At 48.0% G+C, this 22,722-nt stretch overlaps 51 non-coding genes and 3 pseudogenes across 51 annotated transcripts; all 54 read left to right on the top strand.

Moving 5' to 3' along the window:
* The first annotated feature begins 16 nt into the window (after window positions 1–16).
* On the top strand, window positions 17–135 carry LOC143331005 (5S ribosomal RNA). The gene has a single exon (XR_013077977.1). It is a non-coding gene; the product is annotated as a 5S ribosomal RNA (ribosomal RNA).
* A 192-nt stretch (window positions 136–327) lies between these two features.
* Window positions 328–446, top strand: LOC143331076 (5S ribosomal RNA). Its single transcript, XR_013078045.1, has one exon. It is a non-coding gene; the product is annotated as a 5S ribosomal RNA (ribosomal RNA).
* A 206-nt stretch (window positions 447–652) lies between these two features.
* Window positions 653–771, top strand: LOC143331170 (5S ribosomal RNA). Its single transcript, XR_013078122.1, has one exon. It is a non-coding gene; the product is annotated as a 5S ribosomal RNA (ribosomal RNA).
* Window positions 772–977: 206 nt separating this feature from the next.
* On the top strand, window positions 978–1,096 carry LOC143331169 (5S ribosomal RNA). Its single transcript, XR_013078121.1, has one exon. It is a non-coding gene; the product is annotated as a 5S ribosomal RNA (ribosomal RNA).
* A 192-nt stretch (window positions 1,097–1,288) lies between these two features.
* LOC143331168 (5S ribosomal RNA) lies at window positions 1,289–1,407 on the top strand. Its single transcript, XR_013078120.1, has one exon. It is a non-coding gene; the product is annotated as a 5S ribosomal RNA (ribosomal RNA).
* A 192-nt stretch (window positions 1,408–1,599) lies between these two features.
* On the top strand, window positions 1,600–1,718 carry LOC143331167 (5S ribosomal RNA). Its single transcript, XR_013078119.1, has one exon. It is a non-coding gene; the product is annotated as a 5S ribosomal RNA (ribosomal RNA).
* Window positions 1,719–1,924: 206 nt separating this feature from the next.
* LOC143331166 (5S ribosomal RNA) lies at window positions 1,925–2,043 on the top strand. Its single transcript, XR_013078118.1, has one exon. It is a non-coding gene; the product is annotated as a 5S ribosomal RNA (ribosomal RNA).
* Window positions 2,044–2,235: 192 nt separating this feature from the next.
* Window positions 2,236–2,354, top strand: LOC143331164 (5S ribosomal RNA). The gene has a single exon (XR_013078116.1). It is a non-coding gene; the product is annotated as a 5S ribosomal RNA (ribosomal RNA).
* A 206-nt stretch (window positions 2,355–2,560) lies between these two features.
* Window positions 2,561–2,679, top strand: LOC143331163 (5S ribosomal RNA). The gene has a single exon (XR_013078115.1). It is a non-coding gene; the product is annotated as a 5S ribosomal RNA (ribosomal RNA).
* Window positions 2,680–2,871: 192 nt separating this feature from the next.
* Window positions 2,872–2,990, top strand: LOC143331077 (5S ribosomal RNA). Its single transcript, XR_013078046.1, has one exon. It is a non-coding gene; the product is annotated as a 5S ribosomal RNA (ribosomal RNA).
* Window positions 2,991–3,196: 206 nt separating this feature from the next.
* Window positions 3,197–3,315, top strand: LOC143331162 (5S ribosomal RNA). The gene has a single exon (XR_013078114.1). It is a non-coding gene; the product is annotated as a 5S ribosomal RNA (ribosomal RNA).
* Window positions 3,316–3,521: 206 nt separating this feature from the next.
* On the top strand, window positions 3,522–3,640 carry LOC143331160 (5S ribosomal RNA). The gene has a single exon (XR_013078113.1). It is a non-coding gene; the product is annotated as a 5S ribosomal RNA (ribosomal RNA).
* A 192-nt stretch (window positions 3,641–3,832) lies between these two features.
* On the top strand, window positions 3,833–3,951 carry LOC143331159 (5S ribosomal RNA). Its single transcript, XR_013078112.1, has one exon. It is a non-coding gene; the product is annotated as a 5S ribosomal RNA (ribosomal RNA).
* Window positions 3,952–4,143: 192 nt separating this feature from the next.
* LOC143331158 (5S ribosomal RNA) lies at window positions 4,144–4,262 on the top strand. The gene has a single exon (XR_013078111.1). It is a non-coding gene; the product is annotated as a 5S ribosomal RNA (ribosomal RNA).
* Window positions 4,263–4,468: 206 nt separating this feature from the next.
* Window positions 4,469–4,587, top strand: LOC143331157 (5S ribosomal RNA). The gene has a single exon (XR_013078110.1). It is a non-coding gene; the product is annotated as a 5S ribosomal RNA (ribosomal RNA).
* A 192-nt stretch (window positions 4,588–4,779) lies between these two features.
* Window positions 4,780–4,898, top strand: LOC143331156 (5S ribosomal RNA). Its single transcript, XR_013078109.1, has one exon. It is a non-coding gene; the product is annotated as a 5S ribosomal RNA (ribosomal RNA).
* Window positions 4,899–5,090: 192 nt separating this feature from the next.
* Window positions 5,091–5,209, top strand: LOC143331155 (5S ribosomal RNA). Its single transcript, XR_013078108.1, has one exon. It is a non-coding gene; the product is annotated as a 5S ribosomal RNA (ribosomal RNA).
* A 206-nt stretch (window positions 5,210–5,415) lies between these two features.
* On the top strand, window positions 5,416–5,534 carry LOC143331154 (5S ribosomal RNA). The gene has a single exon (XR_013078107.1). It is a non-coding gene; the product is annotated as a 5S ribosomal RNA (ribosomal RNA).
* A 192-nt stretch (window positions 5,535–5,726) lies between these two features.
* On the top strand, window positions 5,727–5,845 carry LOC143331152 (5S ribosomal RNA). The gene has a single exon (XR_013078105.1). It is a non-coding gene; the product is annotated as a 5S ribosomal RNA (ribosomal RNA).
* Window positions 5,846–6,037: 192 nt separating this feature from the next.
* LOC143331151 (5S ribosomal RNA) lies at window positions 6,038–6,156 on the top strand. The gene has a single exon (XR_013078104.1). It is a non-coding gene; the product is annotated as a 5S ribosomal RNA (ribosomal RNA).
* Window positions 6,157–6,362: 206 nt separating this feature from the next.
* LOC143331087 (5S ribosomal RNA) lies at window positions 6,363–6,481 on the top strand. Its single transcript, XR_013078056.1, has one exon. It is a non-coding gene; the product is annotated as a 5S ribosomal RNA (ribosomal RNA).
* Window positions 6,482–6,673: 192 nt separating this feature from the next.
* LOC143331150 (5S ribosomal RNA) lies at window positions 6,674–6,792 on the top strand. Its single transcript, XR_013078103.1, has one exon. It is a non-coding gene; the product is annotated as a 5S ribosomal RNA (ribosomal RNA).
* A 206-nt stretch (window positions 6,793–6,998) lies between these two features.
* Window positions 6,999–7,117, top strand: LOC143331082 (5S ribosomal RNA). Its single transcript, XR_013078051.1, has one exon. It is a non-coding gene; the product is annotated as a 5S ribosomal RNA (ribosomal RNA).
* A 206-nt stretch (window positions 7,118–7,323) lies between these two features.
* Window positions 7,324–7,442, top strand: LOC143331149 (5S ribosomal RNA). Its single transcript, XR_013078102.1, has one exon. It is a non-coding gene; the product is annotated as a 5S ribosomal RNA (ribosomal RNA).
* Window positions 7,443–7,648: 206 nt separating this feature from the next.
* LOC143331148 (5S ribosomal RNA) lies at window positions 7,649–7,767 on the top strand. Its single transcript, XR_013078101.1, has one exon. It is a non-coding gene; the product is annotated as a 5S ribosomal RNA (ribosomal RNA).
* A 206-nt stretch (window positions 7,768–7,973) lies between these two features.
* On the top strand, window positions 7,974–8,092 carry LOC143331147 (5S ribosomal RNA). Its single transcript, XR_013078100.1, has one exon. It is a non-coding gene; the product is annotated as a 5S ribosomal RNA (ribosomal RNA).
* A 192-nt stretch (window positions 8,093–8,284) lies between these two features.
* Window positions 8,285–8,403, top strand: LOC143331146 (5S ribosomal RNA). Its single transcript, XR_013078099.1, has one exon. It is a non-coding gene; the product is annotated as a 5S ribosomal RNA (ribosomal RNA).
* A 192-nt stretch (window positions 8,404–8,595) lies between these two features.
* LOC143331144 (5S ribosomal RNA) lies at window positions 8,596–8,714 on the top strand. Its single transcript, XR_013078098.1, has one exon. It is a non-coding gene; the product is annotated as a 5S ribosomal RNA (ribosomal RNA).
* Window positions 8,715–8,920: 206 nt separating this feature from the next.
* On the top strand, window positions 8,921–9,039 carry LOC143331143 (5S ribosomal RNA). The gene has a single exon (XR_013078097.1). It is a non-coding gene; the product is annotated as a 5S ribosomal RNA (ribosomal RNA).
* A 206-nt stretch (window positions 9,040–9,245) lies between these two features.
* LOC143331142 (5S ribosomal RNA) lies at window positions 9,246–9,364 on the top strand. The gene has a single exon (XR_013078096.1). It is a non-coding gene; the product is annotated as a 5S ribosomal RNA (ribosomal RNA).
* Window positions 9,365–9,570: 206 nt separating this feature from the next.
* On the top strand, window positions 9,571–9,689 carry LOC143331140 (5S ribosomal RNA). The gene has a single exon (XR_013078094.1). It is a non-coding gene; the product is annotated as a 5S ribosomal RNA (ribosomal RNA).
* Window positions 9,690–9,881: 192 nt separating this feature from the next.
* On the top strand, window positions 9,882–10,000 carry LOC143331139 (5S ribosomal RNA). Its single transcript, XR_013078093.1, has one exon. It is a non-coding gene; the product is annotated as a 5S ribosomal RNA (ribosomal RNA).
* Window positions 10,001–10,206: 206 nt separating this feature from the next.
* On the top strand, window positions 10,207–10,325 carry LOC143331138 (5S ribosomal RNA). Its single transcript, XR_013078092.1, has one exon. It is a non-coding gene; the product is annotated as a 5S ribosomal RNA (ribosomal RNA).
* A 206-nt stretch (window positions 10,326–10,531) lies between these two features.
* Window positions 10,532–10,650, top strand: LOC143331137 (5S ribosomal RNA). The gene has a single exon (XR_013078091.1). It is a non-coding gene; the product is annotated as a 5S ribosomal RNA (ribosomal RNA).
* Window positions 10,651–10,842: 192 nt separating this feature from the next.
* On the top strand, window positions 10,843–10,961 carry LOC143331136 (5S ribosomal RNA). Its single transcript, XR_013078090.1, has one exon. It is a non-coding gene; the product is annotated as a 5S ribosomal RNA (ribosomal RNA).
* A 206-nt stretch (window positions 10,962–11,167) lies between these two features.
* Window positions 11,168–11,286, top strand: LOC143331135 (5S ribosomal RNA). Its single transcript, XR_013078089.1, has one exon. It is a non-coding gene; the product is annotated as a 5S ribosomal RNA (ribosomal RNA).
* A 192-nt stretch (window positions 11,287–11,478) lies between these two features.
* LOC143331134 (5S ribosomal RNA) lies at window positions 11,479–11,597 on the top strand. Its single transcript, XR_013078088.1, has one exon. It is a non-coding gene; the product is annotated as a 5S ribosomal RNA (ribosomal RNA).
* A 192-nt stretch (window positions 11,598–11,789) lies between these two features.
* LOC143331133 (5S ribosomal RNA) lies at window positions 11,790–11,908 on the top strand. The gene has a single exon (XR_013078087.1). It is a non-coding gene; the product is annotated as a 5S ribosomal RNA (ribosomal RNA).
* Window positions 11,909–12,114: 206 nt separating this feature from the next.
* On the top strand, window positions 12,115–12,233 carry LOC143331132 (5S ribosomal RNA). The gene has a single exon (XR_013078086.1). It is a non-coding gene; the product is annotated as a 5S ribosomal RNA (ribosomal RNA).
* A 206-nt stretch (window positions 12,234–12,439) lies between these two features.
* Window positions 12,440–12,558, top strand: LOC143331125 (5S ribosomal RNA). Its single transcript, XR_013078080.1, has one exon. It is a non-coding gene; the product is annotated as a 5S ribosomal RNA (ribosomal RNA).
* Window positions 12,559–12,764: 206 nt separating this feature from the next.
* On the top strand, window positions 12,765–12,883 carry LOC143331114 (5S ribosomal RNA). The gene has a single exon (XR_013078078.1). It is a non-coding gene; the product is annotated as a 5S ribosomal RNA (ribosomal RNA).
* Window positions 12,884–13,089: 206 nt separating this feature from the next.
* Window positions 13,090–13,208, top strand: LOC143331102 (5S ribosomal RNA). Its single transcript, XR_013078070.1, has one exon. It is a non-coding gene; the product is annotated as a 5S ribosomal RNA (ribosomal RNA).
* A 206-nt stretch (window positions 13,209–13,414) lies between these two features.
* Window positions 13,415–13,533, top strand: LOC143331090 (5S ribosomal RNA). The gene has a single exon (XR_013078059.1). It is a non-coding gene; the product is annotated as a 5S ribosomal RNA (ribosomal RNA).
* A 206-nt stretch (window positions 13,534–13,739) lies between these two features.
* On the top strand, window positions 13,740–13,858 carry LOC143331079 (5S ribosomal RNA). The gene has a single exon (XR_013078048.1). It is a non-coding gene; the product is annotated as a 5S ribosomal RNA (ribosomal RNA).
* A 206-nt stretch (window positions 13,859–14,064) lies between these two features.
* On the top strand, window positions 14,065–14,183 carry LOC143331067 (5S ribosomal RNA). The gene has a single exon (XR_013078037.1). It is a non-coding gene; the product is annotated as a 5S ribosomal RNA (ribosomal RNA).
* A 192-nt stretch (window positions 14,184–14,375) lies between these two features.
* Window positions 14,376–14,494, top strand: LOC143331056 (5S ribosomal RNA). Its single transcript, XR_013078026.1, has one exon. It is a non-coding gene; the product is annotated as a 5S ribosomal RNA (ribosomal RNA).
* Window positions 14,495–14,700: 206 nt separating this feature from the next.
* LOC143331044 (5S ribosomal RNA) lies at window positions 14,701–14,819 on the top strand. Its single transcript, XR_013078015.1, has one exon. It is a non-coding gene; the product is annotated as a 5S ribosomal RNA (ribosomal RNA).
* Window positions 14,820–15,011: 192 nt separating this feature from the next.
* On the top strand, window positions 15,012–15,130 carry LOC143331032 (5S ribosomal RNA). Its single transcript, XR_013078004.1, has one exon. It is a non-coding gene; the product is annotated as a 5S ribosomal RNA (ribosomal RNA).
* A 206-nt stretch (window positions 15,131–15,336) lies between these two features.
* LOC143331123 (5S ribosomal RNA) lies at window positions 15,337–15,445 on the top strand (annotated as a pseudogene).
* A 192-nt stretch (window positions 15,446–15,637) lies between these two features.
* LOC143331021 (5S ribosomal RNA) lies at window positions 15,638–15,756 on the top strand. The gene has a single exon (XR_013077993.1). It is a non-coding gene; the product is annotated as a 5S ribosomal RNA (ribosomal RNA).
* Window positions 15,757–15,962: 206 nt separating this feature from the next.
* On the top strand, window positions 15,963–16,081 carry LOC143331010 (5S ribosomal RNA). The gene has a single exon (XR_013077982.1). It is a non-coding gene; the product is annotated as a 5S ribosomal RNA (ribosomal RNA).
* A 206-nt stretch (window positions 16,082–16,287) lies between these two features.
* Window positions 16,288–16,396, top strand: LOC143331118 (5S ribosomal RNA; annotated as a pseudogene).
* Window positions 16,397–16,588: 192 nt separating this feature from the next.
* Window positions 16,589–16,707, top strand: LOC143331165 (5S ribosomal RNA). The gene has a single exon (XR_013078117.1). It is a non-coding gene; the product is annotated as a 5S ribosomal RNA (ribosomal RNA).
* Window positions 16,708–16,913: 206 nt separating this feature from the next.
* On the top strand, window positions 16,914–17,022 carry LOC143331117 (5S ribosomal RNA; annotated as a pseudogene).
* The last annotated feature ends 5,700 nt before the right edge of the window (window positions 17,023–22,722 follow it).

Below are 22,722 nucleotides of genomic sequence, written 5' to 3'. Positions count from 1 at the left end.
TGCATCAGGGCTTGTGGCTTACGGCCATACCAGCCTGACAACGCCCGATCTCGTCCGATCTCGGAAGCTAAGCAGGGTCGGGCCTGGTTAGTACTTGGATGGGAGACCGCCTGGGAATACCAGGTGCTGTAAGCCTTTTCTTTAATCCATCAGCCCTGTGTGTGCGCAACGAAAAGTACATCCATTGATTGACTTGTCTTCTTTGGAAATCACATTTGTAGGAGTGTAGAATAAAAGCGCCCTCAACATTTCCAGACAGCCCTCACACCCCGGAGTGCACATACAGAGGGCACATGTATAAAAAGCGTGTGTGCATCAGGGCTTGTGGCTTACGGCCATACCGGCCTGACAACGCCCGATCTCGTCCGATCTCGGAAGCTAAGCAGGGTCGGGCCTGGTTAGTACTTGGATGGGAGACCGCCTGGGAATACCAGGTGCTGTAAGCCTTTTCTTTAATCCATCAGCCCTGTGTGTGCGCAACGAAAAGTACATCCATTGATTGACTTGTCTTCTTTGGAAATCACATTTGTAGGAGTGTAGAATAAAAGTGCCCTCAACATTTCCAGACAAGTGAAAGGAAACAGCCCTCACACCCCGGAGTGCACATACAGAGGGCACATGTATAAAAAGCGTGTGTGCATCTGGGCTTGTGGCTTACGGCCATACCAGCCTGACAACGCCCGATCTCGTCCGATCTCGGAAGCTAAGCAGGGTCGGGCCTGGTTAGTACTTGGATGGGAGACCGCCTGGGAATACCAGGTGCTGTAAGCCTTTTCTTTAATCCATCAGCCCTGTGTGTGCGCAACGAAAAGTACATCCATTGATTGACTTGTCTTCTTTGGAAATCACATTTGTAGGAGTGTAGAATAAAAGCGCCCTCAACATTTCCAGACAAGTGAAAGGAAACAGCCCTCACACCCCAGAGTCGACATACAGAGGGCACATGTATAAAAAGCGTGTGTGCATCAGGGCTTGTGGCTTACGGCCATACCAGCCTGACAACGCCCGATCTCGTCCGATCTCGGAAGCTAAGCAGGGTCGGGCCTGGTTAGTACTTGGATGGGAGACCGCCTGGGAATACCAGGTGCTGTAAGCCTTTTCTTTAATCCATCAGCCCTGTGTGTGCGCAACGAAAAGTACATCCATTGATTGACTTGTCTTCTTTGGAAATCACATTTGTAGGAGTGTAGAATAAAAGCGCCCTCAACATTTCCAGACAGCCCTCACACCCCGGAGTGCACATACAGAGGGCACATGTATAAAAAGCGTGTGTGCATCAGGGCTAGTGGCTTACGGCCATACCAGCCTGACAACGCCCGATCTCGTCCGATCTCGGAAGCTAAGCAGGGTCGGGCCTGGTTAGTACTTGGATGGGAGACCGCCTGGGAATACCAGGTGCTGTAAGCCTTTTCTTTAATCCATCAGCCCTGTGTGTGCGCAACGAAAAGTACATCCATTGATTGACTTGTCTTCTTTGGAAATCACATTTGTAGGAGTGTAGAATAAAAGCGCCCTCAACATTTCCAGACAGCCCTCACACCCCGGAGTGCACATACAGAGGGCACATGTATAAAAAGCGTGTGTGCATCAGGGCTTGTGGCTTACGGCCATACCAGCCTGACAACGCCCGATCTCGTCCGATCTCGGAAGCTAAGCAGGGTCGGGCCTGGTTAGTACTTGGATGGGAGACCGCCTGGGAATACCAGGTGCTGTAAGCCTTTTCTTTAATCCATCAGCCCTGTGTGTGCGCAACGAAAAGTACATCCATTGATTGACTTGTCTTCTTTGGAAATCACATTTGTAGGAGTGTAGAATAAAAGTGCCCTCAACATTTCCAGACAAGTGAAAGGAAACAGCCCTCACACCCCGGAGTGCACATACAGAGGGCACATGTATAAAAAGCGTGTGTGCATCTGGGCTTGTGGCTTACGGCCATACCAGCCTGACAACGCCCGATCTCGTCCGATCTCGGAAGCTAAGCAGGGTCGGGCCTGGTTAGTACTTGGATGGGAGACCGCCTGGGAATACCAGGTGCTGTAAGCCTTTTCTTTAATCCATCAGCCCTGTGTGTGCGCAACGAAAAGTACATCCATTGATTGACTTGTCTTCTTTGGAAATCACATTTGTAGGAGTGTAGAATAAAAGCGCCCTCAACATTTCCAGACAGCCCTCACACCCCGGAGTGCACATACAGAGGGCACATGTATAAAAAGCGTGTGTGCATCAGGGCTTGTGGCTTACGGCCATACCAGCCTGACAACGCCCGATCTCGTCCGATCTCGGAAGCTAAGCAGGGTCGGGCCTGGTTAGTACTTGGATGGGAGACCGCCTGGGAATACCAGGTGCTGTAAGCCTTTTCTTTAATCCATCAGCCCTGTGTGTGCGCAACGAAAAGTACATCCATTGATTGACTTGTCTTCTTTGGAAATCACATTTGTAGGAGTGTAGAATAAAAGCGCCCTCAACATTTCCAGACAAGTGAAAGGAAACAGCCCTCACACCCCAGAGTCGACATACAGAGGGCACATGTATAAAAAGCGTGTGTGCATCAGGGCTTGTGGCTTACGGCCATACCAGCCTGACAACGCCCGATCTCGTCCGATCTCGGAAGCTAAGCAGGGTCGGGCCTGGTTAGTACTTGGATGGGAGACCGCCTGGGAATACCAGGTGCTGTAAGCCTTTTCTTTAATCCATCAGCCCTGTGTGTGCACAACGAAAAGTACATCCATTGATTGACTTGTCTTCTTTGGAAATCACATTTGTAGGAGTGTAGAATAAAAGCGCCCTCAACATTTCCAGACAGCCCTCACACCCCGGAGTGCACATACAGAGGGCACATGTATAAAAAGCGTGTGTGCATCAGGGCTTGTGGCTTACGGCCATACCAGCCTGACAACGCCCGATCTCGTCTGATCTCGGAAGCTAAGCAGGGTCGGGCCTGGTTAGTACTTGGATGGGAGACCGCCTGGGAATACCAGGTGCTGTAAGCCTTTTCTTTAATCCATCAGCCCTGTGTGTGCGCAACGAAAAGTACATCCATTGATTGACTTGTCTTCTTTGGAAATCACATTTGTAGGAGTGTAGAATAAAAGCGCCCTCAACATTTCCAGACAAATGAAAGGAAACAGCCCTCACACCCCAGAGTCGACATACAGAGGGCACATGTATAAAAAGCGTGTGTGCATCAGGGCTTGTGGCTTACGGCCATACCAGCCTGACAACGCCCGATCTCGTCCGATCTCGGAAGCTAAGCAGGGTCGGGCCTGGTTAGTACTTGGATGGGAGACCGCCTGGGAATACCAGGTGCTGTAAGCCTTTTCTTTAATCCATCAGCCCTGTGTGTGCGCAACGAAAAGTACATCCATTGATTGACTTGTCTTCTTTGGAAATCACATTTGTAGGAGTGTAGAATAAAAGCGCCCTCAACATTTCCAGACAAGTGAAAGGAAACAGCCCTCACACCCCAGAGTCGACATACAGAGGGCACATGTATAAAAAGCGTGTGTGCATCAGGGCTTGTGGCTTACGGCCATACCAGCCTGACAACGCCCGATCTCGTCCGATCTCGGAAGCTAAGCAGGGTCGGGCCTGGTTAGTACTTGGATGGGAGACCGCCTGGGAATACCAGGTGCTGTAAGCCTTTTCTTTAATCCATCAGCCCTGTGTGTGCGCAACGAAAAGTACATCCATTGATTGACTTGTCTTCTTTGGAAATCACATTTGTAGGAGTGTAGAATAAAAGCGCCCTCAACATTTCCAGACAGCCCTCACACCCCGGAGTGCACATACAGAGGGCACATGTATAAAAAGCGTGTGTGCATCAGGGCTAGTGGCTTACGGCCATACCAGCCTGACAACGCCCGATCTCGTCCGATCTCGGAAGCTAAGCAGGGTCGGGCCTGGTTAGTACTTGGATGGGAGACCGCCTGGGAATACCAGGTGCTGTAAGCCTTTTCTTTAATCCATCAGCCCTGTGTGTGCGCAACGAAAAGTACATCCATTGATTGACTTGTCTTCTTTGGAAATCACATTTGTAGGAGTGTAGAATAAAAGCGCCCTCAACATTTCCAGACAGCCCTCACACCCCGGAGTGCACATACAGAGGGCACATGTATAAAAAGCGTGTGTGCATCAGGGCTTGTGGCTTACGGCCATACCAGCCTGACAACGCCCGATCTCGTCCGATCTCGGAAGCTAAGCAGGGTCGGGCCTGGTTAGTACTTGGATGGGAGACCGCCTGGGAATACCAGGTGCTGTAAGCCTTTTCTTTAATCCATCAGCCCTGTGTGTGCGCAACGAAAAGTACATCCATTGATTGACTTGTCTTCTTTGGAAATCACATTTGTAGGAGTGTAGAATAAAAGCGCCCTCAACATTTCCAGACAAGTGAAAGGAAACAGCCCTCACACCCCAGAGTCGACATACAGAGGGCACATGTATAAAAAGCGTGTGTGCATCAGGGCTTGTGGCTTACGGCCATACCAGCCTGACAACGCCCGATCTCGTCCGATCTCGGAAGCTAAGCAGGGTCGGGCCTGGTTAGTACTTGGATGGGAGACCGCCTGGGAATACCAGGTGCTGTAAGCCTTTTCTTTAATCCATCAGCCCTGTGTGTGCGCAACGAAAAGTACATCCATTGATTGACTTGTCTTCTTTGGAAATCACATTTGTAGGAGTGTAGAATAAAAGCGCCCTCAACATTTCCAGACAGCCCTCACACCCCGGAGTGCACATACAGAGGGCACATGTATAAAAAGCGTGTGTGCATCAGGGCTAGTGGCTTACGGCCATACCAGCCTGACAACGCCCGATCTCGTCCGATCTCGGAAGCTAAGCAGGGTCGGGCCTGGTTAGTACTTGGATGGGAGACCGCCTGGGAATACCAGGTGCTGTAAGCCTTTTCTTTAATCCATCAGCCCTGTGTGTGCGCAACGAAAAGTACATCCATTGATTGACTTGTCTTCTTTGGAAATCACATTTGTAGGAGTGTAGAATAAAAGCGCCCTCAACATTTCCAGACAGCCCTCACACCCCGGAGTGCACATACAGAGGGCACATGTATAAAAAGCGTGTGTGCATCAGGGCTTGTGGCTTACGGCCATACCAGCCTGACAACGCCCGATCTCGTCCGATCTCGGAAGCTAAGCAGGGTCGGGCCTGGTTAGTACTTGGATGGGAGACCGCCTGGGAATACCAGGTGCTGTAAGCCTTTTCTTTAATCCATCAGCCCTGTGTGTGCGCAACGAAAAGTACATCCATTGATTGACTTGTCTTCTTTGGAAATCACATTTGTAGGAGTGTAGAATAAAAGCGCCCTCAACATTTCCAGACAAGTGAAAGGAAACAGCCCTCACACCCCAGAGTCGACATACAGAGGGCACATGTATAAAAAGCGTGTGTGCATCAGGGCTTGTGGCTTACGGCCATACCAGCCTGACAACGCCCGATCTCGTCCGATCTCGGAAGCTAAGCAGGGTCGGGCCTGGTTAGTACTTGGATGGGAGACCGCCTGGGAATACCAGGTGCTGTAAGCCTTTTCTTTAATCCATCAGCCCTGTGTGTGCGCAACGAAAAGTACATCCATTGATTGACTTGTCTTCTTTGGAAATCACATTTGTAGGAGTGTAGAATAAAAGCGCCCTCAACATTTCCAGACAGCCCTCACACCCCGGAGTGCACATACAGAGGGCACATGTATAAAAAGCGTGTGTGCATCAGGGCTAGTGGCTTACGGCCATACCAGCCTGACAACGCCCGATCTCGTCCGATCTCGGAAGCTAAGCAGGGTCGGGCCTGGTTAGTACTTGGATGGGAGACCGCCTGGGAATACCAGGTGCTGTAAGCCTTTTCTTTAATCCATCAGCCCTGTGTGTGCGCAACGAAAAGTACATCCATTGATTGACTTGTCTTCTTTGGAAATCACATTTGTAGGAGTGTAGAATAAAAGCGCCCTCAACATTTCCAGACAGCCCTCACACCCCGGAGTGCACATACAGAGGGCACATGTATAAAAAGCGTGTGTGCATCAGGGCTTGTGGCTTACGGCCATACCAGCCTGACAACGCCCGATCTCGTCCGATCTCGGAAGCTAAGCAGGGTCGGGCCTGGTTAGTACTTGGATGGGAGACCGCCTGGGAATACCAGGTGCTGTAAGCCTTTTCTTTAATCCATCAGCCCTGTGTGTGCGCAACGAAAAGTACATCCATTGATTGACTTGTCTTCTTTGGAAATCACATTTGTAGGAGTGTAGAATAAAAGTGCCCTCAACATTTCCAGACAAGTGAAAGGAAACAGCCCTCACACCCCGGAGTGCACATACAGAGGGCACATGTATAAAAAGCGTGTGTGCATCTGGGCTTGTGGCTTACGGCCATACCAGCCTGACAACGCCCGATCTCGTCCGATCTCGGAAGCTAAGCAGGGTCGGTCCTGGTTAGTACTTGGATGGGAGACCGCCTGGGAATACCAGGTGCTGTAAGCCTTTTCTTTAATCCATCAGCCCTGTGTGTGCGCAACGAAAAGTACATCCATTGATTGACTTGTCTTCTTTGGAAATCACATTTGTAGGAGTGTAGAATAAAAGCGCCCTCAACATTTCCAGACAGCCCTCACACCCCGGAGTGCACATACAGAGGGCACATGTATAAAAAGCGTGTGTGCATCAGGGCTTGTGGCTTACGGCCATACCAGCCTGACAACGCCCGATCTCGTCCGATCTCGGAAGCTAAGCAGGGTCGGGCCTGGTTAGTACTTGGATGGGAGACCGCCTGGGAATACCAGGTGCTGTAAGCCTTTTCTTTAATCCATCAGCCCTGTGTGTGCGCAACGAAAAGTACATCCATTGATTGACTTGTCTTCTTTGGAAATCACATTTGTAGGAGTGTAGAATAAAAGCGCCCTCAACATTTCCAGACAAGTGAAAGGAAACAGCCCTCACACCCCAGAGTCGACATACAGAGGGCACATGTATAAAAAGCGTGTGTGCATCAGGGCTTGTGGCTTACGGCCATACCAGCCTGACAACGCCCGATCTCGTCCGATCTCGGAAGCTAAGCAGGGTCGGGCCTGGTTAGTACTTGGATGGTAGACCGCCTGGGAATACCAGGTGCTGTAAGCCTTTTCTTTAATCCATCAGCCCTGTGTGTGCGCAACGAAAAGTACATCCATTGATTGACTTGTCTTCTTTGGAAATCACATTTGTAGGAGTGTAGAATAAAAGCGCCCTCAACATTTCCAGACAAGTGAAAGGAAACAGCCCTCACACCCCAGAGTCGACATACAGAGGGCACATGTATAAAAAGCGTGTGTGCATCAGGGCTTGTGGCTTACGGCCATACCAGCCTGACAACGCCCGATCTCGTCCGATCTCGGAAGCTAAGCAGGGTCGGGCCTGGTTAGTACTTGGATGGGAGACCGCCTGGGAATACCAGGTGCTGTAAGCCTTTTCTTTAATCCATCAGCCCTGTGTGTGCGCAACGAAAAGTACATCCATTGATTGACTTGTCTTCTTTGGAAATCACATTTGTAGGAGTGTAGAATAAAAGCGCCCTCAACATTTCCAGACAAGTGAAAGGAAACAGCCCTCACACCCCAGAGTCGACATACAGAGGGCACATGTATAAAAAGCGTGTGTGCATCAGGGCTTGTGGCTTACGGCCATACCAGCCTGACAACGCCCGATCTCGTCCGATCTCGGAAGCTAAGCAGGGTCGGGCCTGGTTAGTACTTGGATGGGAGACCGCCTGGGAATACCAGGTGCTGTAAGCCTTTTCTTTAATCCATCAGCCCTGTGTGTGCGCAACGAAAAGTACATCCATTGATTGACTTGTCTTCTTTGGAAATCACATTTGTAGGAGTGTAGAATAAAAGCGCCCTCAACATTTCCAGACAAATGAAAGGAAACAGCCCTCACACCCCAGAGTCGACATACAGAGGGCACATGTATAAAAAGCGTGTGTGCATCAGGGCTTGTGGCTTACGGCCATACCAGCCTGACAACGCCCGATCTCGTCCGATCTCGGAAGCTAAGCAGGGTCGGGCCTGGTTAGTACTTGGATGGGAGACCGCCTGGGAATACCAGGTGCTGTAAGCCTTTTCTTTAATCCATCAGCCCTGTGTGTGCGCAACGAAAAGTACATCCATTGATTGACTTGTCTTCTTTGGAAATCACATTTGTAGGAGTGTAGAATAAAAGCGCCCTCAACATTTCCAGACAGCCCTCACACCCCGGAGTGCACATACAGAGGGCACATGTATAAAAAGCGTGTGTGCATCAGGGCTTGTGGCTTACGGCCATACCAGCCTGACAACGCCCGATCTCGTCCGATCTCGGAAGCTAAGCAGGGTCGGGCCTGGTTAGTACTTGGATGGGAGACCGCCTGGGAATACCAGGTGCTGTAAGCCTTTTCTTTAATCCATCAGCCCTGTGTGTGCGCAACGAAAAGTACATCCATTGATTGACTTGTCTTCTTTGGAAATCACATTTGTAGGAGTGTAGAATAAAAGCGCCCTCAACATTTCCAGACAGCCCTCACACCCCGGAGTGCACATACAGAGGGCACATGTATAAAAAGCTTGTGTGCATCAGGGCTTGTGGCTTACGGCCATACCAGCCTGACAACGCCCGATCTCGTCCGATCTCGGAAGCTAAGCAGGGTCGGGCCTGGTTAGTACTTGGATGGGAGACCGCCTGGGAATACCAGGTGCTGTAAGCCTTTTCTTTAATCCATCAGCCCTGTGTGTGCGCAACGAAAAGTACATCCATTGATTGTCTTGTCTTCTTTGGAAATCACATTTGTAGGAGTGTAGAATAAAAGCGGCCTCAACATTTCCAGACAAGTGAAAGGAAACAGCCCTCACACCCCGGAGTGCACATACAGAGGGCACATGTATAAAAAGCGTGTGTGCATCAGGGCTTGTGGCTTACGGCCATACCAGCCTGACAACGCCCGATCTCGTCCGATCTCGGAAGCTAAGCAGGGTCGGGCCTGGTTAGTACTTGGATGGGAGACCGCCTGGGAATACCAGGTGCTGTAAGCCTTTTCTTTAATCCATCAGCCCTGTGTGTGCGCAACGAAAAGTACATCCATTGATTGACTTGTCTTCTTTGGAAATCACATTTGTAGGAGTGTAGAATAAAAGCGCCCTCAACATTTCCAGACAAGTGAAAGGAAACAGCCCTCACACCCCAGAGTCGACATACAGAGGGCACATGTATAAAAAGCGTGTGTGCATCAGGGCTTGTGGCTTACGGCCATACCAGCCTGACAACGCCCGATCTCGTCCGATCTCGGAAGCTAAGCAGGGTCGGGCCTGGTTAGTACTTGGATGGGAGACCGCCTGGGAATACCAGGTGCTGTAAGCCTTTTCTTTAATCCATCAGCCCTGTGTGTGCGCAACGAAAAGTACATCCATTGATTGACTTGTCTTCTTTGGAAATCACATTTGTAGGAGTGTAGAATAAAAGCGCCCTCAACATTTCCAGACAAGTGAAAGGAAACAGCCCTCACACCCCAGAGTCGACATACAGAGGGCACATGTATAAAAAGCGTGTGTGCATCAGGGCTTGTGGCTTACGGCCATACCAGCCTGACAACGCCCGATCTCGTCCGATCTCGGAAGCTAAGCAGGGTCGGGCCTGGTTAGTACTTGGATGGGAGACCGCCTGGGAATACCAGGTGCTGTAAGCCTTTTCTTTAATCCATCAGCCCTGTGTGTGCGCAACGAAAAGTACATCCATTGATTGACTTGTCTTCTTTGGAAATCACATTTGTAGGAGTGTAGAATAAAAGCGCCCTCAACATTTCCAGACAGCCCTCACACCCCGGAGTGCACATACAGAGGGCACATGTATAAAAAGCTTGTGTGCATCAGGGCTTGTGGCTTACGGCCATACCAGCCTGACAACGCCCGATCTCGTCCGATCTCGGAAGCTAAGCAGGGTCGGGCCTGGTTAGTACTTGGATGGGAGACCGCCTGGGAATACCAGGTGCTGTAAGCCTTTTCTTTAATCCATCAGCCCTGTGTGTGCGCAACGAAAAGTACATCCATTGATTGTCTTGTCTTCTTTGGAAATCACATTTGTAGGAGTGTAGAATAAAAGCGGCCTCAACATTTCCAGACAAGTGAAAGGAAACAGCCCTCACACCCCGGAGTGCACATACAGAGGGCACATGTATAAAAAGCGTGTGTGCATCAGGGCTTGTGGCTTACGGCCATACCAGCCTGACAACGCCCGATCTCGTCCGATCTCGGAAGCTAAGCAGGGTCGGGCCTGGTTAGTACTTGGATGGGAGACCGCCTGGGAATACCAGGTGCTGTAAGCCTTTTCTTTAATCCATCAGCCCTGTGTGTGCGCAACGAAAAGTACATCCATTGATTGACTTGTCTTCTTTGGAAATCACATTTGTAGGAGTGTAGAATAAAAGCGCCCTCAACATTTCCAGACAAGTGAAAGGAAACAGCCCTCACACCCCAGAGTCGACATACAGAGGGCACATGTATAAAAAGCGTGTGTGCATCAGGGCTTGTGGCTTACGGCCATACCAGCCTGACAACGCCCGATCTCGTCCGATCTCGGAAGCTAAGCAGGGTCGGGCCTGGTTAGTACTTGGATGGGAGACCGCCTGGGAATACCAGGTGCTGTAAGCCTTTTCTTTAATCCATCAGCCCTGTGTGTGCGCAACGAAAAGTACATCCATTGATTGACTTGTCTTCTTTGGAAATCACATTTGTAGGAGTGTAGAATAAAAGCGCCCTCAACATTTCCAGACAGCCCTCACACCCCGGAGTGCACATACAGAGGGCACATGTATAAAAAGCGTGTGTGCATCAGGGCTTGTGGCTTACGGCCATACCAGCCTGACAACGCCCGATCTCGTCCGATCTCGGAAGCTAAGCAGGGTCGGGCCTGGTTAGTACTTGGATGGGAGACCGCCTGGGAATACCAGGTGCTGTAAGCCTTTTCTTTAATCCATCAGCCCTGTGTGTGCGCAACGAAAAGTACATCCATTGATTGACTTGTCTTCTTTGGAAATCACATTTGTAGGAGTGTAGAATAAAAGCGCCCTCAACATTTCCAGACAAGTGAAAGGAAACAGCCCTCACACCCCAGAGTCGACATACAGAGGGCACATGTATAAAAAGCGTGTGTGCATCAGGGCTTGTGGCTTACGGCCATACCAGCCTGACAACGCCCGATCTCGTCCGATCTCGGAAGCTAAGCAGGGTCGGGCCTGGTTAGTACTTGGATGGGAGACCGCCTGGGAATACCAGGTGCTGTAAGCCTTTTCTTTAATCCATCAGCCCTGTGTGTGCGCAACGAAAAGTACATCCATTGATTGACTTGTCTTCTTTGGAAATCACATTTGTAGGAGTGTAGAATAAAAGCGCCCTCAACATTTCCAGACAGCCCTCACACCCCGGAGTGCACATACAGAGGGCACATGTATAAAAAGCGTGTGTGCATCAGGGCTAGTGGCTTACGGCCATACCAGCCTGACAACGCCCGATCTCGTCCGATCTCGGAAGCTAAGCAGGGTCGGGCCTGGTTAGTACTTGGATGGGAGACCGCCTGGGAATACCAGGTGCTGTAAGCCTTTTCTTTAATCCATCAGCCCTGTGTGTGCGCAACGAAAAGTACATCCATTGATTGACTTGTCTTCTTTGGAAATCACATTTGTAGGAGTGTAGAATAAAAGCGCCCTCAACATTTCCAGACAGCCCTCACACCCCGGAGTGCACATACAGAGGGCACATGTATAAAAAGCTTGTGTGCATCAGGGCTTGTGGCTTACGGCCATACCAGCCTGACAACGCCCGATCTCGTCCGATCTCGGAAGCTAAGCAGGGTCGGGCCTGGTTAGTACTTGGATGGGAGACCGCCTGGGAATACCAGGTGCTGTAAGCCTTTTCTTTAATCCATCAGCCCTGTGTGTGCGCAACGAAAAGTACATCCATTGATTGTCTTGTCTTCTTTGGAAATCACATTTGTAGGAGTGTAGAATAAAAGCGGCCTCAACATTTCCAGACAAGTGAAAGGAAACAGCCCTCACACCCCGGAGTGCACATACAGAGGGCACATGTATAAAAAGCGTGTGTGCATCAGGGCTTGTGGCTTACGGCCATACCAGCCTGACAACGCCCGATCTCGTCCGATCTCGGAAGCTAAGCAGGGTCGGGCCTGGTTAGTACTTGGATGGGAGACCGCCTGGGAATACCAGGTGCTGTAAGCCTTTTCTTTAATCCATCAGCCCTGTGTGTGCGCAACGAAAAGTACATCCATTGATTGACTTGTCTTCTTTGGAAATCACATTTGTAGGAGTGTAGAATAAAAGCGCCCTCAACATTTCCAGACAAGTGAAAGGAAACAGCCCTCACACCCCAGAGTCGACATACAGAGGGCACATGTATAAAAAGCGTGTGTGCATCAGGGCTTGTGGCTTACGGCCATACCAGCCTGACAACGCCCGATCTCGTCCGATCTCGGAAGCTAAGCAGGGTCGGGCCTGGTTAGTACTTGGATGGGAGACCGCCTGGGAATACCAGGTGCTGTAAGCCTTTTCTTTAATCCATCAGCCCTGTGTGTGCGCAACGAAAAGTACATCCATTGATTGACTTGTCTTCTTTGGAAATCACATTTGTAGGAGTGTAGAATAAAAGCGCCCTCAACATTTCCAGACAAGTGAAAGGAAACAGCCCTCACACCCCAGAGTCGACATACAGAGGGCACATGTATAAAAAGCGTGTGTGCATCAGGGCTTGTGGCTTACGGCCATACCAGCCTGACAACGCCCGATCTCGTCCGATCTCGGAAGCTAAGCAGGGTCGGGCCTGGTTAGTACTTGGATGGGAGACCGCCTGGGAATACCAGGTGCTGTAAGCCTTTTCTTTAATCCATCAGCCCTGTGTGTGCGCAACGAAAAGTACATCCATTGATTGACTTGTCTTCTTTGGAAATCACATTTGTAGGAGTGTAGAATAAAAGCGCCCTCAACATTTCCAGACAAGTGAAAGGAAACAGCCCTCACACCCCAGAGTCGACATACAGAGGGCACATGTATAAAAAGCGTGTGTGCATCAGGGCTTGTGGCTTACGGCCATACCAGCCTGACAACGCCCGATCTCGTCCGATCTCGGAAGCTAAGCAGGGTCGGGCCTGGTTAGTACTTGGATGGGAGACCGCCTGGGAATACCAGGTGCTGTAAGCCTTTTCTTTAATCCATCAGCCCTGTGTGTGCGCAACGAAAAGTACATCCATTGATTGACTTGTCTTCTTTGGAAATCACATTTGTAGGAGTGTAGAATAAAAGCGCCCTCAACATTTCCAGACAAGTGAAAGGAAACAGCCCTCACACCCCAGAGTCGACATACAGAGGGCACATGTATAAAAAGCGTGTGTGCATCAGGGCTTGTGGCTTACGGCCATACCAGCCTGACAACGCCCGATCTCGTCCGATCTCGGAAGCTAAGCAGGGTCGGGCCTGGTTAGTACTTGGATGGGAGACCGCCTGGGAATACCAGGTGCTGTAAGCCTTTTCTTTAATCCATCAGCCCTGTGTGTGCGCAACGAAAAGTACATCCATTGATTGACTTGTCTTCTTTGGAAATCACATTTGTAGGAGTGTAGAATAAAAGCGCCCTCAACATTTCCAGACAAGTGAAAGGAAACAGCCCTCACACCCCAGAGTCGACATACAGAGGGCACATGTATAAAAAGCGTGTGTGCATCAGGGCTTGTGGCTTACGGCCATACCAGCCTGACAACGCCCGATCTCGTCCGATCTCGGAAGCTAAGCAGGGTCGGGCCTGGTTAGTACTTGGATGGGAGACCGCCTGGGAATACCAGGTGCTGTAAGCCTTTTCTTTAATCCATCAGCCCTGTGTGTGCGCAACGAAAAGTACATCCATTGATTGACTTGTCTTCTTTGGAAATCACATTTGTAGGAGTGTAGAATAAAAGCGGCCTCAACATTTCCAGACAAGTGAAAGGAAACAGCCCTCACACCCCGGAGTGCACATACAGAGGGCACATGTATAAAAAGCGTGTGTGCATCAGGGCTTGTGGCTTACGGCCATACCAGCCTGACAACGCCCGATCTCGTCCGATCTCGGAAGCTAAGCAGGGTCGGGCCTGGTTAGTACTTGGATGGGAGACCGCCTGGGAATACCAGGTGCTGTAAGCCTTTTCTTTAATCCATCAGCCCTGTGTGTGCGCAACGAAAAGTACATCCATTGATTGACTTGTCTTCTTTGGAAATCACATTTGTAGGAGTGTAGAATAAAAGCGCCCTCAACATTTCCAGACAGCCCTCACACCCCAGAGTGCACATACAGAGGGCACATGTATAAAAAGCGTGTGTGCATCAGGGCTTGTGGCTTACGGCCATACCAGCCTGACAACGCCCGATCTCGTCCGATCTCGGAAGCTAAGCAGGGTCGGGCCTGGTTAGTACTTGGATGGGAGACCGCCTGGGAATACCAGGTGCTGTAAGCCTTTTCTTTAATCCATCAGCCCTGTGTGTGCGCAACGAAAAGTACATCCATTGATTGACTTGTCTTCTTTGGAAATCACATTTGTAGGAGTGTAGAATAAAAGCGCCCTCAACATTTCCAGACAAGTGAAAGGAAACAGCCCTCACACCCCAGAGTCGACATACAGAGGGCACATGTATAAAAAGCGTGTGTGCATCAGGGCTTGTGGCTTACGGCCATACCAGCCTGACAACGCCCGATCTCGTCCGATCTCGGAAGCTAAGCAGGGTCGGGCCTGGTTAGTACTTGGATGGGAGACCGCCTGGGAATACCAGGTGCTGTAAGCCTTTTCTTTAATCCATCAGCCCTGTGTGTGCGCAACGAAAAGTACATCCATTGATTGACTTGTCTTCTTTGGAAATCACATTTGTAGGAGTGTAGAAAAAAAGCGCCCTCAACATTTCCAGACAGCCCTCACACCCCGGAGTGCACATACAGAGGGCACATGTATAAAAAGCGTGTGTGCATCAGGGCTTGTGGCTTACGGCCATACCAGCCTGACAACGCCCGATCTCGTCCGATCTCGGAAGCTAAGCAGGGTCGGGCCTGGTTAGTACTTGGATGGGAGACCGCCTGGGAATACCAGGTGCTGTAAGCCTTTTCTTTAATCCATCAGCCCTGTGTGTGCGCAACGAAAAGTACATCCATTGATTGACTTGTCTTCTTTGGAAATCACATTTGTATGAGTGTAGAATAAAAGCGCCCTCAACATTTCCAGACAAGTGAAAGGAAACAGCCCTCACACCCCGGAGTGCACATACAGAGGGCACATGTATAAAAAGCGTGTGTGCATCAGGGCTTGCGGCTTACGGCCATACCAGCCTGACAACGCCTGATCTCGGAAGCTAAGCAGGGTCGGGCCTGGTTAGTACTTGGATGGGAGACCGCCTGGGAATACCAGGTGTTGTAAGCCTTTTCTTTAATCCATCAGCCCTGTGTGTGCGCAACGAAAAGTACATCCATTGATTGACTTGTCTTCTTTGGAAATCACATTTGTAGGAGTGTAGAATAAAAGCGCCCTCAACATTTCCAGACAGCCCTCACACCCCGGAGTGCACATACAGAGGGCACATGTATAAAAAGCGTGTGTGCATCAGGGCTTGTGGCTTACGGCCATACCAGCCTGACAACGCCCGATCTCGTCCGATCTCGGAAGCTAAGCAGGGTCGGGCCTGGTTAGTACTTGGATGGGAGACCGCCTGGGAATACCAGGTGCTGTAAGCCTTTTCTTTAATCCATCAGCCCTGTGTGTGCGCAACGAAAAGTACATCCATTGATTGACTTGTCTTCTTTGGAAATCACATTTGTAGGAGTGTAGAATAAAAGCGCCCTCAACATTTCCAGACAAGTGAAAGGAAACAGCCCTCACACCCCAGAGTCGACATACAGAGGGCACATGTATAAAAAGCGTGTGTGCATCAGGGCTTGTGGCTTACGGCCATACCAGCCTGACAACGCCCGATCTCGTCCGATCTCGGAAGCTAAGCAGGGTCGGGCCTGGTTAGTACTTGGATGGGAGACCGCCTGGGAATACCAGGTGCTGTAAGCCTTTTCTTTAATCCATCAGCCCTGTGTGTGCGCAACGAAAAGTACATCCATTGATTGACTTGTCTTCTTTGGAAATCACATTTGTATGAGTGTAGAATAAAAGCGCCCTCAACATTTCCAGACAAGTGAAAGGAAACAGCCCTCACACCCCGGAGTGCACATACAGAGGGCACATGTATAAAAAGCGTGTGTGCATCAGGGCTTGCGGCTTACGGCCATACCAGCCTGACAACGCCTGATCTCGGAAGCTAAGCAGGGTCGGGCCTGGTTAGTACTTGGATGGGAGACCGCCTGGGAATACCAGGTGCTGTAAGCCTTTTCTTTAATCCATCAGCCCTGTGTGTGCGCAACGAAAAGTACATCCACTGATTGACTTGTCTTCTTTGGAAATCACATTTGTAGGAGTGTAGAATAAAAGCGCCCTCAACATTTCCAGACAGCCCTCACACCCCGGAGTGCACATACAGAGGGCACATGTATAAAAAGCGTGTGTGCATCAGGGCTTGTGGCTTACGGCCATACCAGCCTGACAACGCCCGATCTCGTCCGATCTCGGAAGCTAAGCAGGGTCGGGCCTGGTTAGTACTTGGATGGGAGACCGCCTGGGAATACCAGGTGCTGTAAGCCTTTTCTTTAATCCATCAGCCCTGTGTGTGCGCAACGAAAAGTACATCCATTGATTGACTTGTCTTCTTTGGAAATCACATTTGTATGAGTGTAGAATAAAAGCGCCCTCAACATTTCCAGACAAGTGAAAGGAAACAGCCCTCACACCCTGGAGTGCACATACAGAGGGCACATGTATAAAAAGCGTGTGTGCATCAGGGCTTGCGGCTTACGGCCATACCAGCCTGACAACGCCCGATCTCGGAAGCTAAGCAGGGTCGGGCCTGGTTAGTACTTGGATGGGAGACCGCCTGGGAATACCAGGTGCTGTAAGCCTTTTTTCTTCTTGCCTTTATGCATATACTCATGCAGCACCATGGAAAAAGAGGCTTGCAACATTCCCATGAAACCATGAGAGGCCACTCATCTGCAAAGGAGCAGAAAAGCAGCCTGCTATGTAGAAGGTAGCAACAGCTCTTTGTATCCTCCTCAAGAATGGCAGAGGTGAATTAATGCTTCCAAACAAATGCACAATAAAAAAGTATACAAAATAAATCAACAATATGTGTAGATTATATAATACAAAAGGAGTATGCAAATAATTTTGCCTTGTCAAGGATGACTCATACTGGTGATTCCAACTTTCTCTGAAAGAAGCACATGTAAGCTGTTTGTTAGGGGACACATTGAACTTTGATCCATCAGGCCCGTGTGTGAGCTCAAGTAGCACCATGGAGACAGAGACTTGCAACATTCCTATGATACCATGTATGCCAACTCTGATGGCCTTGCAAGCCACTCATCCACAAAGGAGCAGACAAGCAGCAAGGTATGTCGTAGGTTGGAACAGCTCTCTGTGTCCTCCCCAACAATGGCAGAGACAATGTCGCTCCGTGACAGCCATGGCCACACTCCAAGACAGCCATGGCCACACCGGCAGACAGGGCATGACCAGCTGGAGCAGTGGATGAGGCCTGTCCTGACGAAGCCGCTGGTTGTCTGCCTTAAGCTGTAACACAAGCTCCTTGCGCTGCTACACCTCCTCCTCCATGCTGATTGAGCATGCACTGCACCAACACCTAAGAAGAGAATAAAAAATGGACCCCTAGAGAAACACTGCTGTTTTGGCTCTCCTAGTAAAGCAAATAAAATACCAGACACAAGAAACAAAACACCTGCTAACAAGGAGGTAAACAGTAAAGGAAAAAAGGAAAACACATCTCTGCCCCTTTAAATGTGGTATCCTGCCAACAACTTCAGAATGTGGCAAGAGCGCGGGTGAGCGTTACATATGGAGAGATACCAGACATCAAATGCCACAACGCCACCTGGGGAATTACACCTCAGGAAATCCTAACTAAGGTTTGCTTTAGTAAACAAGGTCACACAGCTTCAATTACTACAGGGCAAGAAGGTTCCCAATTAAAACCAATTTCATTAACAAAAGTTATTCAAAATAAAATCTGGATAAATAAGGTCACACACCAGTTAAACATACTAAAATGAGCAATTGGGCAAGGAGGAGTAAGGACCGGGCCTGGGCTTACCATGCAGAAGGACAATCAAAAGGGAGAAAGGGGTCCTCAAATGAATCACCCGTGACACTGCAAACACACACACAAAATCAAAAAGGGGGGGCCGTGAAGAACACACCACCGCCAGGGATTTAACTGCCACAGTCAGCCCACAGCACCTGGTAAAAGAGAAACACAGGTTAATCAAACATGCCCAAAAGCTAAACATAGCTGGTGTGGACTTAACAAATGTCTACATAATTACAGAAACCAAAGAAAAGAAATCAATATATCAGGGCTTAAAACAATGGGTCCCTGTCACTAGGAAGGGAGCAATCCTGCAGAGACCAGAGCGGGTTGTGCCACATAAGCTTCTGATACAGAGCAGACAAGCAGCAGCAACCAGCCGTACTGGACAAGGTGGAGTCCGCTCCAACCCGACCAACCCCCAAGACAGAGCCAAAAGGAACGAAACTAAACAGAGATAACAAAAGAAAAAGAACCAAACCAATACAAAAGAAAGGAGAAAAAGAACCAAAACAGCAGCACAGCTCAGAGAGAGTGCCCTCACACCTGGATATTAAGATGCGAATGGTACCGCCTAGCGATCCCGATGCCCACACCACTAGCGCAGTGCCCAACAGTGTCCAGGAGGGAAACAGCCTCCGGCCACCTCAGTAAATTCCGTCACCCTAAGAGTAAAACGTTCAGGACGTGGGGGCATTTGATCATGTTTTCTGGAACATTGAGCCACTGTATCGAGCACTTTATCATGTTCTGTCCACCAGGGACTTCTTGCTGCTTTTTTCCATCAGTGACTGGTAGTGCACTGAGGGTTTATCACATCGTTTCAAACGAAATTGGACTCCTGTCTAAAAAAAACAGACAAACAAACAAACAAAAAAAGAAAAAAAGTTAAGGGGCATAAAACCATGGAGATACCTGGCTGTCGCGCTGCGCTTCAGACGCTCCAAGAAGATGCTGGACACTAGAGTATTGAAGTTCAAGGCTGAGGAAACATGGCGAACGCTGGTGGGGTGACTATGGATGGAGGAGACACGATGCGTTATGCTGAATACCCTCCAAAAACAAACGTCAGGAGCGATGCAGAGATAGCCAAATAAAAACAAAAGTATATACAACAGATGTACTGATGAAAGTTAAAAAAAAAAAAAAATTGAAGCATAATGCAGTAACACGAGCAAATACAAACAGCAAAAGAATACAGCTCATGTCAGGCAAATAGAAATAAAAGCAAATAAGACAATCAGAAGCGGAAATGCAAACACAAATACACACAAAACACATCAAAATATGACGCATGCTAACAGGCCCGGAGTGGTTAATCGGGAGGACCAGGACAATTTCCGGTGGGCCGATCTGATGTTTGGGCAGCGAGGGCCGGTGTTCACTTTTTTTTTTTTTTTTTTTTTTGCAGACGCACCCTGACGTAACACGTCCGTGCACTCGGTCAGTGGTGTTTGAAAGATGGAAAATAGAAAGAGCAAGGGTGGCGCGGAGAAGGCAAGAATTAAAAAGAGGAAAGCTCCGGAGACAGACGCAGCCAAATGTGCTACAATTGGCAACTTTTCCACTAAAACGAGCTCGCGGTTGGAAACGACAAATGAGGACGATGAAACGGGTACGGCAAAATGTTGAACTTTGCCTGCAAACCACCGCTCAAGTTAATTAATTATCATGTCAATGAATTGTGTAGCGTTGTGCATATAACGTAGCTAGTATGATGCGACGCCACATAACTGGGAAACTTTGGATAATGATACTGTAATAAACAAAGTCGCAGAGACCAGTGCACTGCTCAGGCGTTTATTAGGGCTGGCCATGTTTCTTTGAAACTGCTCTTATGCAGAGGGAAAAAAAAGATAATGGCATCATTAGAAAGTTATGTTTATACTGTGAACAACAAACTTACAGAGAACAGTGCAATAATTATTGTGAATTACAGATAATTATCTGTGAATATTAATTTGCTTGATATTTGATATTGCAGAAAAGGACATTCTGATGTTGTGAAGAATAGTGTTGGAGATTTGCCCTTTAACTCATGTTGTCATATTTGTGAAATCTAAGTTGTGATGGAACTGTTTCCTTGCAGAGGAAAAAGAGATGATAGTGTTATTAGAAAGTGCAACACTTTTTATTTTATTTTTTAAATGTAATATTTAATATTTTTATTTATTCCTTTATTTCATTTTTGAGGTTTGGATATCTGTGAACACTTATTTGAACAGAATATAGATTCAGATATTGTTGTGTTGTAAAGAATAATGTTGAGGTTGTGCACTCATGTTGTAAGAAATCTACATTGTGAAGCAACCCTTACTTGGACTGAATTGGAAATATTTTAGAAAAATACACTGAATTACAAGGCTTTACATAGCAGTGCGCTATTGTAGATTTAACATGTAAGGTTATAATTACATGATTTTAATAATAAAGTGGGCCGGTGTGATACATGAAACTCCAGGGCTGAAAATGAGTCCTATTCCGGCCCTGCTTGCTAACTTCCAGTTCAACACAATAAATTCTATTTTGTCGATCAATCTTCTTTTCTAATCTGTTCAACAGACGCGTTTCACAGTACCGCGCGGTCCGCTTGTCAATGGCTCCATCTACTGGCACAAAGACGAAACAGCAGCGGGTTAGACGGACAAGGTTCAATTCGGAATCCTCACAGTTTATGCACAAAAAATGCACGCACAAAAAAAACAGTAAGTTAAGCTCTTCTTTCTGATTCATTTTTGAGGTCAAGAGGAAACCCACAAGAGACGAGAGAGGCCTGGAGGATGAAGAAGGACCGTCACAACCAAATGTCGATGAGAGACAGCATTTTAACTGATTCAAGGTGCAGTGATTTGTTCTGGTGGCTCATGTTCAGTTAATCGTGAATTTGAGTATTCAGTCTATCTGCCAGAAAATGTATTGATTATATTTTAGCACAGCCAATTTAATAATATATAAAGATAAAAAATAAACTGTAGTTATCATTTCATTGAATCAAACCTTTGAAACTGCATCAGCCATGTAAACAATGCAAAAGAATACATAAGAATCTTCATTATGTTTCTAACATTTAACTGTTTGGGTTGCATAGATATAAGCAACAATTATTTTCCTCTGATCACAGATACGATGTGACGATGGTCCTGTGTCCCCTGGTGCTCCACTCACAAAGGGACAGCGCCTGCTCCTGCTCATGTCATATGTGCTGAGGCACAATCTGATTGGAGCTGCTCTTCAACATCTTCTTGACATTTTCAGTGAACATTTCCCTGGTTTATTGCCAGTGACCAGGGATCTTTTTGCAAAGGGCTGCGGATAATTTGGATACCATGTGACCCATTGTCACTGTATTAAGTGTGAAAGTTAAATTAGGGCACAGTGAGGCCGCTGCAACAAAGTGCCCTTCGTGTGGACTTTAACATTGAAAGCAACATTAAAGTTGGATGTTAATTTCTTGTATTACTATCCAGAAATGTCTTGAAGGAACCTTATATACATTTAAAGAGAAAACAGTCTACTGCAGGCATCATTAGTGATGTACAGAGGGGGGCAGAATATCAGAAATTGAAGCAAAGCAGATAATTGATGACATCTCAGTCACATGGAACTGCGATGGAGTTCCTGTTTTTGAGAGTAATAAATATCAGATATGGCCAATTCAGAGTCAAATCATAGAGCTGAGTGGGAGTGGGAAACCCTTCCTCCAGAGCCCCATCATCAGCGGGGAAAGGAGACCCGCACTGAAGAGAAAATGAGGTGTGGATGAATCAGAGTGTGGCAACAGGTAGGTGTTTGAAACATCTCCTTGTGTTCATGATTTGATCTTTTAGATGAATCGTTTGACAGTTTTGGGAAATACTTTCTTTTGCTTTCTTACTGAGACATGAGCTCCAAAGCTCTCCATAGATGAGCAAAGCGTCTCATTTAACTCTCAGCAGGAGAGCAAATAAGCCCATTTCCCAAAATGTCTAGTTACTGCTTTAAGATTCAAGAGATTCAAACATTTTTTTCAATGGACACAGAAGCAAAGACACCAAGCCAGCAAAGAAAAGGAGGGACGCAGCCATGAAGTCAGCACAGCTCAAACGACAGAGGGATGATGCTGATCTGTGCGCGCCCTCAGATGACGACTCCCCTGACTCCCCTGGGATCCTTTATTGATCCCAATCTGGGAAATTGTTTGGTTGCAGTAGCAATTAACAAAAAACATACAGAGGACCATAGAATATATACAAGAATTGAAAAACAAACAAAAAAAAGTAAACAAAAAAGTGACAAAAAAAAAAGTATACACAGAAAAAGCAGCAATGAATACAAGATAAAACTAAATGTAAATGTAAATATACTGTACATATAAATAAATGTTGTGCAATATTGCAGTAGAGCAGATAAAAATGTAAAGTATTGGGGTTGTGAGGTTGGTGGGTTAACTGTTTAAGTTTCTATTGTACAGTGTGATGGCTTGTGGCAGGAATGATATGCTGTTGTTGAATCTGCT

This window comes from Chaetodon auriga, chromosome 13 (assembly GCF_051107435.1).
Source record: "Chaetodon auriga isolate fChaAug3 chromosome 13, fChaAug3.hap1, whole genome shotgun sequence".
NCBI lineage: Eukaryota > Metazoa > Chordata > Actinopteri > Chaetodontiformes > Chaetodontidae > Chaetodon > Chaetodon auriga.
This window is presented reverse-complemented; position numbering and strand designations above follow the sequence as displayed.